Genomic DNA, 13,875 nt, shown 5'->3' with positions numbered 1-13,875 from the left:
GATCAGAAAATTCCTTCAGAGTTCGGCCAATTCTCTCCCATTCTCTACACCACTCAGGATTTCTCACACCTGAGTCTACTTCTGGGGCAGGGGTTTCATTGGCTCTTCTGGATATCTCAGCCCTCATTCTAGAGAAGTTGCAGACTATATAGAGGAAGCTTAACAGCTGAACTACCAGGAAAGTGACCAGGAATGTGGTATCCTTAACACTCAGGGGAAACTGGATATTCTCAAAGAGGGACATAACAGATTCAAAGGAGAAGAAGGAAAGAAAAGGCTGAAAAGCCTCATCCCCTGCTCTTCCTCTAACAAACTGGGTACAATTACCAATAAACTCCTAAAATGTGCTACTGGGACTGGGAGGCAGGGTCGGGCGAAGAAACCATAAGCCAAACATACCTGACAGAAACTTCAGTCGTTCTATGAACTTCCTATAAATAATTATCACCAAGCCCAGCACAATAACCATTCTAATCTGTGCCCCTCTACTGTGAAAGAGGGAAAAGACAGGTATTAAAACGTCAAAAAATTCTAGGGACCAGATCGACATGAAGGCCTCCACCCTGAGAGATATTATGTATCTAAACAACATGGCTACTGACTGCTTTATCCCAATACAGAATAAATACAACCAACAATCAGTACAGGTTTTTCCACTTTCTCTTGCCCCGCACTGGGCGCCAAAAATGTATTTGTCCTAGTTTAGGGCAGATTAGGAAGGAAAACTCCAAATGGGGATTTCCCCAGGGAAATGACCCTCCTCACTTTCTAGTCCGGGAAAAGAAAAAAAAATTCTTTGGAGAGAAGTGGAAAAAGCTGTTTATTTAACAGCAATTGAGTAATATTAAATAATAAAACCTCTCGGTGTTCGATGGGATGGCAAGTCTAGGAAGAAAAGTCCTTTTCATGTGGTGTAGCTCGGCTTGCTCAGTTTCTTATCAGTCCCTCCGGCGCTGGAAAGTGCCGAGGCCCAGGCCCCGGTGGGCCACAGGCGTGAGCTCCCGGGGTTTGGCTGGGTGTTCAGTCCAGAGCAGGCTTGCACAGATCCAGGAAAAAAGGGAAAAAACAAAGGTCCAGGGAACTCCTCTGCCTCAGCTAGCTAAAACTAACTAAAAGCCAGAGAGAAGCTCTGTCCCGCTGTCTGTCCGTGCTGCAGACACCACAGTCTAGGAGCGAGATGTGTGGGAGAGATGTTTTTCTTTAACACAAAATGCGTGCTTCTTCTTCCCCCTCTCTTGCTCTCAGATCCAGTCTTAAAGGTGCAGAACTTAATATATAACATAAACCAGACGATTGGGGATACCAGTATCATAAAGTCACCCCAGGACACAGAGAAACTACTAAAATAGATACATAAGGAATATTTGCAGTTCAGGGATACGTGATCAGCATACGTGCCTTAATAATCTCTTGTAAACTCTTGCCAATTAATTATTGACATTAATTGCTTTGTACCAATAAAATACAATGAGCCATTGCTTTGTCCAATGAATATAATGAGCTCTTTTGATATAACTAATGACTTAAATCATGCTTTCTTAAGGGAATAAAAGTTGAGAACACCTTGTAATACAGAAGAAGCCATTGTAGTCTCTGCACAAGTCAGTGTGTGTGTGTGTAGCATGTCCATCTCAACAGTGACAGGTCAGAAATCCTGGAATATATCTGGGTAAAGCTTTTATATTGGTTGTTGAGACTAGGTACAAATCTCCAGTGGGAAAAAATCCTCTTTAGTAGGCTGGGTGCCTTGGGTTGTCTTAGCTCTTCCCAGAGTAAAGATTTCCAATTGAATGCAGTTTCAGTTTTGATTCTAAAAGTATAAAGTATTCCAAGTTTTTCGGAAGTCTAAAACTACATTGATAACTCTGAAAGTACCATGGAAATGAGGAAGAAGTGTTTGTGGATTTCTTTCTATAAAAAATATTTCTAAATATTTCTAGAAACTTTTAATTCCTAAAAATAAGAAAAAAAAAAATGGGGTCACCTTTGCCGAATTCTAAAATTCCTTTGAGAAATCCTAAACTAATATGGAAATTGGGAAGAAACATCTGGGGATTACTCTCTACCGAAAATTATTCTAAATAGCACTAAAAATTTCTAAAAATGAAAAACAAAGATAACATGTTGCCCCATGCCCAGATGCCAGTGGCAGAGCAATAAGCTGATAATGCAACTTTGGTAGGGACAACAGAAACTGGCTTGGAGATGCAGAAAGACAGGTGTAGTTCTCCCAGATTGAAGCCAGTCTTGTGAAGTTACAGAGGAGTTCCTGTGGAGAGAGGAGGTGGCTGAGGCCCCCAGCTGCCGCTGGCACTCAGGGACCCTCCTGCACAGCAGGGCCCAGAGCTGCCAAGGCTCCCCAGCACGGCTGGAGCTGCTGGCACAGCTTGGCCCAGCTGGACAGCTGCCCCTCAAGGCCCTGGAGAGCAGGGGATGGCTCTGGGCAGGGTCCCTGCTGTCTGCTTTTCAAGGGCAATCTTATCACCACTCTTTCTCCTGCCCACCTTGCTTTGCCTCTGCCTGGAGCTCCTGGGACTGCTCCTGGCCATGATTAATAATCACTGCTTATTCTGTCAGCAAAGGGACATTGAGAAGTTGTCTCCAGCATGCACCATGATCTTCACAATGTGATTGACCGGGACTGCACGTCAATCCATATCTCAATGCCAGTCTGTACGGGAGCACAGATCAGAAGCGTTTTCATGGTGTACTGGGCTCCCCATCCTGTTTAGGGAACGAGGCCCTGCAAGGAGGTCTTCAGTGGCAGAGAAGCCACTGCCTGAGATGTAACCCCAGGTGCCTCCTGTGGCTCAGGGAGCGGCTGTGGCTGTAAATGTGTGTTTGTCTGCAGCACAGGGCCAGGGCTTAGCAAGGCCCTTGTTGTGCCTCGGGCACTGCTCGGCAGCCCCATCGGACCCGGGGCCTCAGCCCTTCCCTGTTGGGGACTGACCTGGCCCAGCCCAGCCATGGGGCAGGGCCCGACAAGGGCGCAGTGGGTCCAGAGGCCCGGCCTGGCCCCGGTCCCCAAGGGATGGGCTCTGTCTGCCTGCACAGCCCACAGGCAAGGCCCGAGGCTCTGCAGGAAGCTTCCTGCCAGCTTTGCACAACCTCCACCGAGAGTGTCCCTTTGCTGTGCTGAGAAGACTAACAAACCCCTCTAGTTTAACCCTACTGCACACCTCATGAGGGATCTCTGCAAATCTTAGGAGAGACCATATTCATTTGTGCCTCATGAGGGATCTCTGCAAACCTTGGCAGGGACCCCAAAATATCCCTTGTTCCTCACAGGAAATCTGTGCACACCTTTTGAGAGACCCCAAAATAATCTCATGTGCCTCACAAAAGAATCCGGCCCCCGGCCCACTTTAGGAAGGACTCGGCTCCTCTCCAGGCTTTGATGGCAACCACTAAACCACCACGTAAATCACGAGGAACTCAAGCCCCCTGCCAGTCTTACAGGGTTCTCCAGTCACCTGTTGCCATAGAAGTGATCCCAATTCCCCTAAGAATTTCAAGAGGAAACCTCAGCCACATGCACCACTTACAAAAGACCCAAACGCGTGCCTGTCTTACTGGAAAACACAACACCCTGCCCGTGCCTCACGATGGACCCCAATCATCTGGCAGCCTTACAGGGGTCCCCCATCACCTGCATGCCATAGAAAAGCCAGGTGTGCCATTAACTCTAGCCAGCAGTGTTCCATGACAGAAACCTCTCCAATGCCTTTCTGGGAATTGGGAACACGTGTTGTGGTGCCAGCTGCATCTGCGTGAGCCATGGGCAGCGTGAGTCTGTGCTGTGCTCCACTGCTGAGCTGGCAGCACGGTGGATATGGCCAGGATATTCCGTTTCCCACAGGTCTGGAGCCTGCAGGCACCTTGCTGTCCCTTGGCACAGGCTGTGCCACCCAACAAAGCCCAGAAAGCCGGGAGCAGAGCCCAGGGACAGCACAGCTGATTGGGCAGTGGCTCCTTCCAGGGACATGGGCCAAACCCATCCCTGAGCAGCCACTGCCACCCCTGACCCTCCCTGCTCTGTGACAGCTCCCCCAGCCCAAGGGGACAGAGCCAGGTCCTGTCAGGACACACTGGAGCTTTGGCCTCCCCCTCTGCCCATTCCCCACCATGGGCATCCCTTTGCAGTTGCTGCCAGGTTTCAGGAAGTGTCTCCCACAGAGGGACCCCAGCAGGATTGCTCAGTAGCCGAGTACCCTGAGCCTGCTGGGGATAATTCCTCTGCGCTGGGCCGGCTTTGTCCTGGTGGCGTAACAGTAAGCATTAAGAATTAAATGCAATTTTATTTTTTATTGCAGAAATGTAAAAATATTCTACTCTTATCAGATTTATAAAACTACAATGAAAATTCCTAAACTGACATGGAAATAGGGAAGAAATATTTGTGGATTTATTCTACAAAAAAAAAAAAAATCTAAATATTTCTAAAAATTTCTAATTTTGCGAAACAAAAAAGAAAGGTAGTATGGTGTTTCAGGAGCCATGTGCCTGGCTGCTGCCTGCCCAGTCTGGGCTGTGCCCAACCAAGCAGCTCTGCCACTGCTGGTAGTACCAGCCAGATACCAGAGCTGAAGCCCAAAGGTGCTGCTGGACTCAAGCCCTGCCTTGGCAGGAGACCCTTGCCTTCTGTCCTGTCTGGAGAGCAAGGCCAAACCCTTTGTGGACAGAGACTTCTGTTCTGTGTGTTGGTGGCAGCATGGGCATAGCAATGAGTTGATAATGCAGCTGTGGCAGGGACAACGGACACTGGCTTGAAGATGCAGGATGACAGGTGCAGGTCTCCCAAACTGAGGTGTTTGGCAGGACTTCTGAAGCTGCAGAGGCGCTCCTGTGGAGAGAAGAGGTGGCTGAGGCCCCCAGCTGCCGCTGGCACACAGGGACCCTCCTGCACAGCAGGGCCCAGAGCTGCCAAGGCTCCCCAGCACGGCTGGAGCTGCTGGCACAGCTTGGCCCAGCTGGACAGCTGCCCCTCAAGGCCCTGGAGAGCAGGGGATGGCTCTGGGCAGGGTCCCTGGCCAGGAGTGGGCCCCAGAGCACCTCTGCCTGTCAAGGCCAATCTCGTCCCCGCTCTTTCTCCTGCCCACCTTGCTTTGCCTCTGCCCGCTGCTCCTGGGGCTGCTCTTGGCCAGGCAGCCTCAGTGGCAGCCAGCACTGGCTGCAGCCCCAGCGGGCTCCCCAGGACAAGGCCCAGCAATTAAGAGGCCAATGAAAGGCCTGGGCAGCAGCAGAACTCTCAGCAGAGTTATTTGGGCAACCAAGGACTATCCACAAGTCCACAGCAGCCTCACTGGGAATGTTTCCTGACTATGAGCAGCCTTTCAATAAACTGTTTGAGGCTGAGATCACAAAACACTCACCGTTTTCTCTTCCAGCAATACCAGACTCCAGCACAGCACATCATCAGGAAAAGTGCTCCACCAGCCACAATGGCCATTAACTTAATCAAACCATGTGTTCCCTGGTAGAAAACTCTTCTCATGCTTTCCCAGATATTCTGAGCATGTGTTGTGGTGCCAGCTGCATCTGTGGGAGCAATGGGCAGCGTGAGCCGTGCTGTGCTCCACTGCTGAGCTGGCAGCACGCTGGATACAGCCAGGACGTTCTCTGTTTCCCCCAGAGCTGGGGCCTGCAGGCACCTTGCCACCCCTTGGCACAAGACTGCTCAACCCCCTGAGCTTGAATGGCACAATTTCTCTGTGCTGTGCTGGTCTTCTCCAGGCAATACTTGTCAAGGACATGGATAAGGGTCAGGGAAATGCCCAGGGTTTTGGAAATGCTCCTGGGCCACCCCTCTTCCAAACAGACCCTAAATGTGAACTAGCCCGAGACCGGAAATTTTCAGGTGTGCATGGCCTGTGCTGTAGTTTGGGCTCCCTGTCAGCTGATGCCAAATGCCTTCCTTCAGAGGCTGGGGAGAAGCTGCAGCCAGGCTGGGAAACAGCCCTGCAGGGCATGAAAGCAGCAGTGCGACAGCAAGGCTGCCATGAATCTGCTTCCTGCTGTGCCACGCACGGTGTGTCCAGATGTGCAGAGAAAGCCCCTGGCTGCTGAGTCTCAGGAGGAGGCTGAGGGACATGGACCCACCACGGCGTCCCTCCGGATCATTCAGGATTATTTCCAGATATTTGAGTTCCCCCATTGCTACATTACTATCTCCTATAGGTTTGTTCTTCTTTCTCAGGGGACCATAATATAAAGTATTTCCATTTCCCAGGAATGGATCCCACAGAACCAGTGCTCAGCCTGTGGGGTCAGCAGGGATGCACCACAAACCCCAGTGATGGGAGCTGGGCTTGCTTGCAGAATTTAGCTCAGGAGCTGGGAAAGTCCTTGCTGCAGACACACCTGTAACTCAAAAGCCACAGAAGCTTCTCTCATCTCTGCTGCACAGGCAGCACTGAGCCACAGGAGCAGTGAGAGGATCACGCAGGGAGAGGGCACACACGTGCACAGCTCTGTTCTGGCACCTGCAGCGATGCCGCCCTGGCCGAGACTTGTGCTCTGAGCTGGCAGCTCTCCCAGGGGGAAAGGCCTTCACCTACCCTCAGAATATTCCTCATCATCAGGCTCAGTAATTGATATGGATCGGGAATCCAGATCATCCTCATAATCAGGTTCATCTGCAACGAAAGGCAGGACAGAACAGCTCCTGTGACACTGCTCATGATTCTTCTTCAGGCTGGAGTGGCAGTGAGTGCACCTGAGTGACTGCTGCCCTCCAAGGCACACCCTCATCTCTGCCTTCCACTCAGGAGCAGGGGCAGGGGGACCACGTGCCTGCAGTGGCCCCACACTGGGATGGAAGGAGCCCCTTGCATGGCAGTCAGGCGAGAAAGGACTCCCTGGAGCTGCCAGCAGCTCTGAACTGAGCCCCAGGCAGGGCCAGGGCTTGGCAGTGGCAGCCAGAACAGCTCAGGCTCCGTGTGGCCGGCAAATGAGCCATGCAAGGCACATCCCCGGGACACAGCCCTGGGCCCGGCCCCTTCCTCTCTGCTCTTCTCCATGGCTTCACAGAGCACATTGAACTTCTTCATGAACAATGAACATTGGCAATGCACACGGGAAGAAGATTGACAGCTAAATGCTCCTTCCTCCCACTGACAGCGATGCTGTGGGATCACTCAGGGCTCCAGAAGGGAGCAGGGCAAGGTTTCCAGAATCCATCAACCTTCAGACTCTTGAGGGAAATGGCACATGAGTGAGCTCTTGCCACCTTGACACTGATTATTCTGTGTAGAAAGGGACATTGAAAACTTGCCTCCAGCATCTGGCAAGGTCTTCAAACCGCCATCTACCAGCACTTGCAGATGCTCCATGTCACGATCCCAGTCTAGAAGGGAGCACAGATCAGAACCATTCCATTGTGTGCTGGGATCCCCTTCTGCCTTAGGGAACTGGGCACTGCAAGGGGGTCGGGTAAGGCCATGGGAGCCAGATGTCAATGGACATGGCCAAAGCTGCAGAGGGGCCTGAGGAAAGCTCTGGACTGGCTCTGGTCACTCTCAACATCTTTTCCATGCTCTGTGCAAAATCCCTGAAAGGCAGGCACTGCCATGCAGCAGAGATGTACAGCTCAAGCCTCAGCAGGGCTCAGGCCCAGAGGCACAGCAATTACCTCCTGGGACTGTGCCTGGCATGGCCTCCCTTCCTGCAGCAGAGGCTGCCCATGAGCCACTGCTTCCTCCGGGAAACGCTGCCTTCAGCACAGCCTTTGGGTTCATCTCTGGAGAAAGGAAGAGCCACAGCTGGATCAGGTGGGGCTGTTCCCCAACAGGAAGGTGGCATCTTCAAACTGCAATACTTGTCAAGTCATGGATAAGGTTCAGGAAGCCATCAAAACTTTGGAGCCAGGCCAGGGCCCTCCCTCCTCCAAAGAGCTGCCATTCCACATCTAGCCCAAGACTGGGAAATTGCAGGGGATCTCAGGGTGTGCATGGCCCATGGTGCAGTTTGGGCTCCCTGTCAGCTGATGCCAAATGCCTTCCTGCAGAGGCTGGGGAGAAGCTGCAGCCAGGCCAGGCTGGGAAACAGCCCTGCAGGCCGTGAAAGCAGCAGTGGGGCAGTGACGCTGACATGGATCCCTTCCTGCCCTGCTGGGCACAGCGTGTCCAGATGTGCAGGGAAAGCCCCCGGCTGCTGAGTCTCAGGAGAAGGCTGAGGGACATGGACCCACCATGGTGTCTATCCAGTTCACTCAGCATCTTGTCTTCTGTAGGTTTGTTCCTCCCTCTAGGAGAACCTTAACAGAAAGTATTTCCATTTCAGATGAATGGATCCCACAGAACCAGGGCTCAAGCCTGTGGGATCAGCAGGGACACACCACTCACCCCTGTGATGGGAGCTGGGCTTGTGTGCAGCAACCAGCAAAGGAGCTTGAAACATCCTCGCTGCAGACACACCTGTAACTCAACAGCCACAGAAGCTTCTGTCACCTGGTTCCTGCCAGGTTGTCAATGATTATTCCTTGTTGGGACAGTGAGAACATACCTGCATGGGGCTCCAGAGGCAGAAAATCTTCATGAAGCCAAGCTGCTGGAGAAGCCTTCCTACCATCCTTGTCTAGAAAGGAGTACAGGTCAGAAGCATTCCATAGTGTTCTGGGACCCCCTTCTGCTTTAGGGAATTGGGCACTGCAAGGGGATCAGGTAAGGCCATGGCCAAAGCTGCAGAGTGGCCTGGGGAGCTCTGGGCTGGCTCTGGTCACTCTCCACCCTATTTGCAGGCCCTGTGAAACATCTCTGGATGGGCGGCAGGACCTGCCCAGGGCCCCTGGGGCCTCTCTCCCTCCCACAAAGGAAACCCCTCCCTAAAGCCCTGGGGAAAACCACCCCCAATGCTTCCCAGGGAGAAGGAAGTGCTGTCCCGGGAAAGGGAAGCCAAGCCGCCGGCTCACCTGCTCGCCCTGCTCGCCATGGAGCAGCCTGGGCAGCCCTGTCAGGCAGGGCCACTGCCAGGAGGAGCAGGAGGAGGAGTTGCAGAGCAAAGGCCATGGTGCCTTGCCCTCTGCCAGTCCTGCAGCTCTTGCTGCCACCACTGTCCTGACACCGCTGTCCCAATGTCAGCACCGCTGCTGCCGCCGCCGCTGCTGCCACAACAGTCGTGGTCAAGGACTGACTGCTCGGTCCTTGTGGTGCTGTGCAACCACGGGGCTCTGGGACCTCTGTGACCTCAGAGCCTGCTGTCACCTCAGCCTGCTGTCACCCCAGAGCCTTCTGTGACCTCATGGCCTTAGGTGTCTGCCCCAAGTGTACGCCCATCTGTACTAGAGGACTGCCCCAATGTAAATCTTTGAGTTCATCAAAGGGTCATTAATAAACAAAACCTTGGTTTTGCCTGCTGACATTGCTGGTCAGGTGGTGTCCCGGGAGATGCTCTTGATGGTTGCCTCTTTTCCTGGGCATGGCACTGGAGGAGGTCCAGGCCCAGGTGATGCCACTGAAGGAAATGTGCCCTCATCCCAGGGATGCTCAACACGGACTCCCCCAGCCCCTCAGTGCCCTGCCGCTGGTCACAGCAGCCCCTGCCTGGCTCCTGTTTGTCCACACCATGGTCAGCCCTGCCTGCTCCTGGACATGGAGCTCAGCCAGGGCTGGTGCTGTGTGGGCTTTGCTGGTGGTACCAGCCAGACACTGGGGTGAGAGCTCCATCTCTTTATTGGAACAGAAGAGCTGTGCTGGGCCCTGCCCTGGCAGGAGGGACCCACCTTCAGTCCAGGCCACAGAGCAGGGCGGGTCCCTTCAGGGACACAGGGCCTTGCTTTGGGTGGTGGCAGCATCTGCACAGCAGCAAGCTGGTAATGCAGCTGTGACAGGGACATCACGTATGGGCATGGAGATGTGAAATGTGTGGTGCAGGTGTCCCTGAGAGAGGTGTTTGGCTGGACTTGTGAAGCTGCAGAGAGGAACCTGTTGAGAAAGGAGATGGCTGAGGCCCCAGCTGCAGCTGGCACACAGGGACCCTCTTGCACAGCGGGAGATTCTCATTGTGCTCAAAGTTTCCCTCTGAAGACTAAGAGGTGAATGTGGATGGGCTTAGCAACTGGGCTGCAGGCCAAACAATTGAGTTAGCAAAAGAAGAAATTGAGAAAATACAAGTTTATCCATAGCAATGAAGAAAGCAAGGCCGTTAGCATGGAAACCAATAAAAAGGGACATGAGGGGTATTTGCAGTTGTAATGAATGGAATTGGTTCTTGCTAACTAAATTGTAACTGTTACTAAAGATGTTTTTATTATTTATTTATTTTATGTTATTATTAGAAACAATCAAGAATCACTGTTACAAAGCAGATTTACCCCTTTGCAGATGTTACATGTCAAAATTAAGGTACAGGATGTAGTTTAGAAGATAAATGGTGTCTCAAGACCAAAATGGCAAAAATTAGAACAAATTTAGGCATTGGGCCTAAAGATTAGGAAACATAAGGCTAATTAGTAGACTAACATAACACAACGCTTAGTACACACACACAAACCTGTAAGGTTATCCAAAGGACAATGAGGAAGAGGAGAAGCCTTTGGCAAAAGACCACCAAAAGAAGACTGATGACCCCCTAACAAAAAGTGAGGCATGCGCCGTGAAGAAAAGTGATGTAAAGTCAGAAAAATCGGAAATAGGAGGAAACTTACAGGAAACATTAATGAATATGTAAAAGCATACAGTATATGAGTTTAGCTTGAAGTGCTTTGTTTTGAATATGAGGCAGGGTGGGAAACCTCTGTACCCTGGTTGGTTTTGCTTATGATTTAATCATACTTAATTTCTAGCAGTTATATATATAATTTTTTTTTATTAAACTGTATTATTTCACTAAACTATATTCTTTTATACTACATTAGTATTCAATTTAGTAAATTGTATTCATTTTTAATTAAACTGCCATTAAGCCAAGGGACCTAGTTGTCAAAATTCTAATTTCAATAATAACAATATTTTAACAAGGAAGGCTGTTACAACAACATTTTTTATTTAACAAACATGACACAACATGAGGTATATTAACAAAGAAGCCCCCTTACAGTGACAACATTCTACTGTTCAAACTGTAAAACATCTTTGTGTACTGATCAGGAGGTCACGATTTACTCTTTACAATCCTGATGCTGAATGTCTCCTTAGGAGGTCTGGTCACAGAGAAGAAAGAGCCCCTTGTGGGCTGCCCCTGTTTGGACAACCTGCTCCTAACCCCGAGCCTCAGCATGTCTGACATCGCCCACCTGGGACTGACATCCCAAAACATTGAAAACATTTATAAACTTTTCTTTATCATTAAAATCTAATTAATTTATAAAAATGAAATTTTTATTTTTATAATATTATTCTGTATTTTTATAACCTATTTTTTATATTTATATAAAAGAATTGATACATTTTTATCAACTAAAAAAATTATCGGTCTTTGATTCTGAGTACCACAATTCCCTTCATTCGTTAATTGACTACTATTTCACCCTCTTTATGCTAATTATTCCTATTTTTAGTCCTTTGATCATAATTTTTATAATTTTCTCAGACAGGGTAAAAGGGGCCACTTTGGGGTCCATGGGGACTTTTCTGGGGAACATTTGGGGCAGTTTTGGGTCTGGGGAGGGAATTTAGAGAGAACTTGGGGGTCTGGAGGACACTTGGGGGAGCCAGGAGGGCACTTGGAGGGGCACTTAGGGATTCTGTGGGACAATTTGGGGTCCGGGGGAGCACTTGGGGGTCCAGGGGGGCACTTGGAGGTCAGGGAGGGCAATCTGGGGGCCCTTCGGGGTCCGGACGGGCACTTGGGGGGCTGTAACAGGGAATCTCTGGGCCGCGGGTGATGATGGGAGCTGTAGGCGCCGGTATAATACGGTTTAATGGGGCCGCGGAGCATCAAGGGAGTTGTAGGCGCAGCTCCAATGGGTTCCGGTGAGGCGCGGGGCATGACGGGAGATGGAGTCCCGGCTGGAATAGCGCTCTATGGGCGCCGCGGAGCATGATGGGAGCTGTAGTCCCGGAAGTGGCTCGGAAGGCGCGTTTGGCGGTGTGGGGAAGCGCTTGGAAAAAACTTTTGCGTCTGAGCCATGGCTGCAGGTGCTGGGGGCGAATGTATACGGCTCGGGAGCACTTGGGGGGAGCCTGGGGAGCTGTAACCGGGCTCTTTAGGGCGCGGGGCACGGCAGGAGGTTTGGGCGCGGAACTGTGTTGTGGGATGATGGGAGATGAATTCCCAGGAGTGGCTGGAAGGGGAATCTGTGGGGTCGGGAACATTCAGGGATCCAGGGACGCTTTGGGGGGTCCTGAACGGGCGCAGAGGGGGCACTCGGGGATCCTGGAGGGTTTGGGGGAGAATTACGGGACATACGAGGGGCGATCCCGGGGTTCTGGCGAGCGCAGGGCATATTCCCAGTTCCTCACAACCTGGTCTCAATTGCCCCCTGCAGGCTCCTACTCACTGCCAGTATGATCCCAGTATGATCCCAGTATGATCCCAGTATGATGTCAGTACACAGCCAGTGCGATCTCAGCCACTGCCAGGATGATCCCAGGATGATCCCAGTACAAACCAGTCCCTGCCAGTGCTGCCACTCCTGGGATCCCCCAGCCCTCTCTGTGTTCCCCCCTCCCACATCTCCCCAGAGCAGCCCCAAGGGCTGGCAGTCCCCAGCCAGGGTCCCCAGCCAGCCCCAGGTTGGATCTGCAGCCCCCAATTTTCCCAGTTTCCCTCTCCTTTTCCCCGGGCCGGGTTCCCCCCGTCCCCAGCGGGTGGGAGCAGCGGAGAGCCCCGCGCTGCCCATCCCGACCTGTCCCGGCTCCATCCCCGCTCCTGCCGTGGGCTGTGAGGGGTTTGGGAACGGGGCACCGAGGGTGTCACTGCTCCTGGGGGAGGTGGAGGAGGGATGGAAGAGGAAGGATGAAGAAGGAGAGTGAGAAGGGATGGAGGTAGGAGAAGGCGCTGGTGTTAGGGAGGAGAAGGAGGAGGGATGGAAGGGGAGGAAAGGGAGGAAGATTTTGTAAATATCCACAAATCCCTTCAGTCTTGTCCCCCATGGGGATGTGTCCGCCCTTCACAGAACACGGGCGGGAAGGGGTCTCAAAATATATCCAACATGGACCTAAGGTATTTTAGACAAAGAAGGCTCAGACTTACGAGACGTGGTCCTGGGTTTATTGTATGTGGATCTCCCGGGGCAAGAAAGAGGCTGAGATTCCTCAGGTGCTCTCTTAAACTTGGGGGAGGGGGTGGCCAGGGGATACAGGGGGGTTACAGCCAATGGGATAGGGAAAAGAAAAGGGAGGTTAGGTAGGGACTGACCTTATACAACACCAAGGGTGAGTTCTTCCCTTGGGACATACCATAATTTTTTAAATGCACTTGAACAGGAAGAGGAGGGACAAAGGAGGATCAGGGAAAGGAGAAGGAACCAAGAGGTCAAGAACTCCCTGAATTCACAGTCCCCCACCTGTGGGATCATCACCCCCCATCCCACAGGTGCCCCGAGAGGGGGAGCCCAGCCCAGATATCCTGGGGGGTCCCTCGGTTGGGTTTTTTGAGGGGGGATATTTGTGACTTAAGGACTGCAAAGCTGAGCGGAAAATGCCCCTTGGGGGGACACTGGGGATCCCAGCCTCCCGAAGTGGGGAGATGGAAATGGGGGGAGCTTTTTGAATTCCTGGCACTCCCAGCAGCCTGGGCAGGGACCGAGCAGACAGAACCCCAGTACAAGCATGACCCCCAGCAGCTGGGATTGGGGGAACCTCTGAACACCAAAGGGGAGAGACCAGAGATGGGGAACTTCTGGGAGGCATTTTCAGGGCTGAATCTTGATGTTTGGGAGGTTTTTGTGGAAGGCTTGTGATTTCTAATAATGGATTTGAGGAGGAGGAACTCCCT

The 13,875-nt window shown here is 51.8% G+C and overlaps 2 pseudogenes; one reads left to right on the top strand and one right to left on the bottom strand.

The window, feature by feature from the left end:
* The window catches only part of LOC131586383 (zinc finger protein 850-like), a 434,360-nt pseudogene that overhangs the window by 245,012 nt on the left and 175,473 nt on the right, over nucleotides 1-13,875 (top strand).
* The window catches only part of LOC131586382 (zinc finger protein 208-like), a 761,426-nt pseudogene that overhangs the window by 660,880 nt on the left and 86,671 nt on the right, over nucleotides 1-13,875 (bottom strand).

This window comes from Poecile atricapillus, chromosome 19 (assembly GCF_030490865.1).
Source record: "Poecile atricapillus isolate bPoeAtr1 chromosome 19, bPoeAtr1.hap1, whole genome shotgun sequence".
Lineage (NCBI taxonomy): Eukaryota > Metazoa > Chordata > Aves > Passeriformes > Paridae > Poecile > Poecile atricapillus.
The sequence above is the reverse complement of the archived record's forward strand: the minus strand, read 5'-3'. Positions and strand labels throughout refer to the sequence as shown.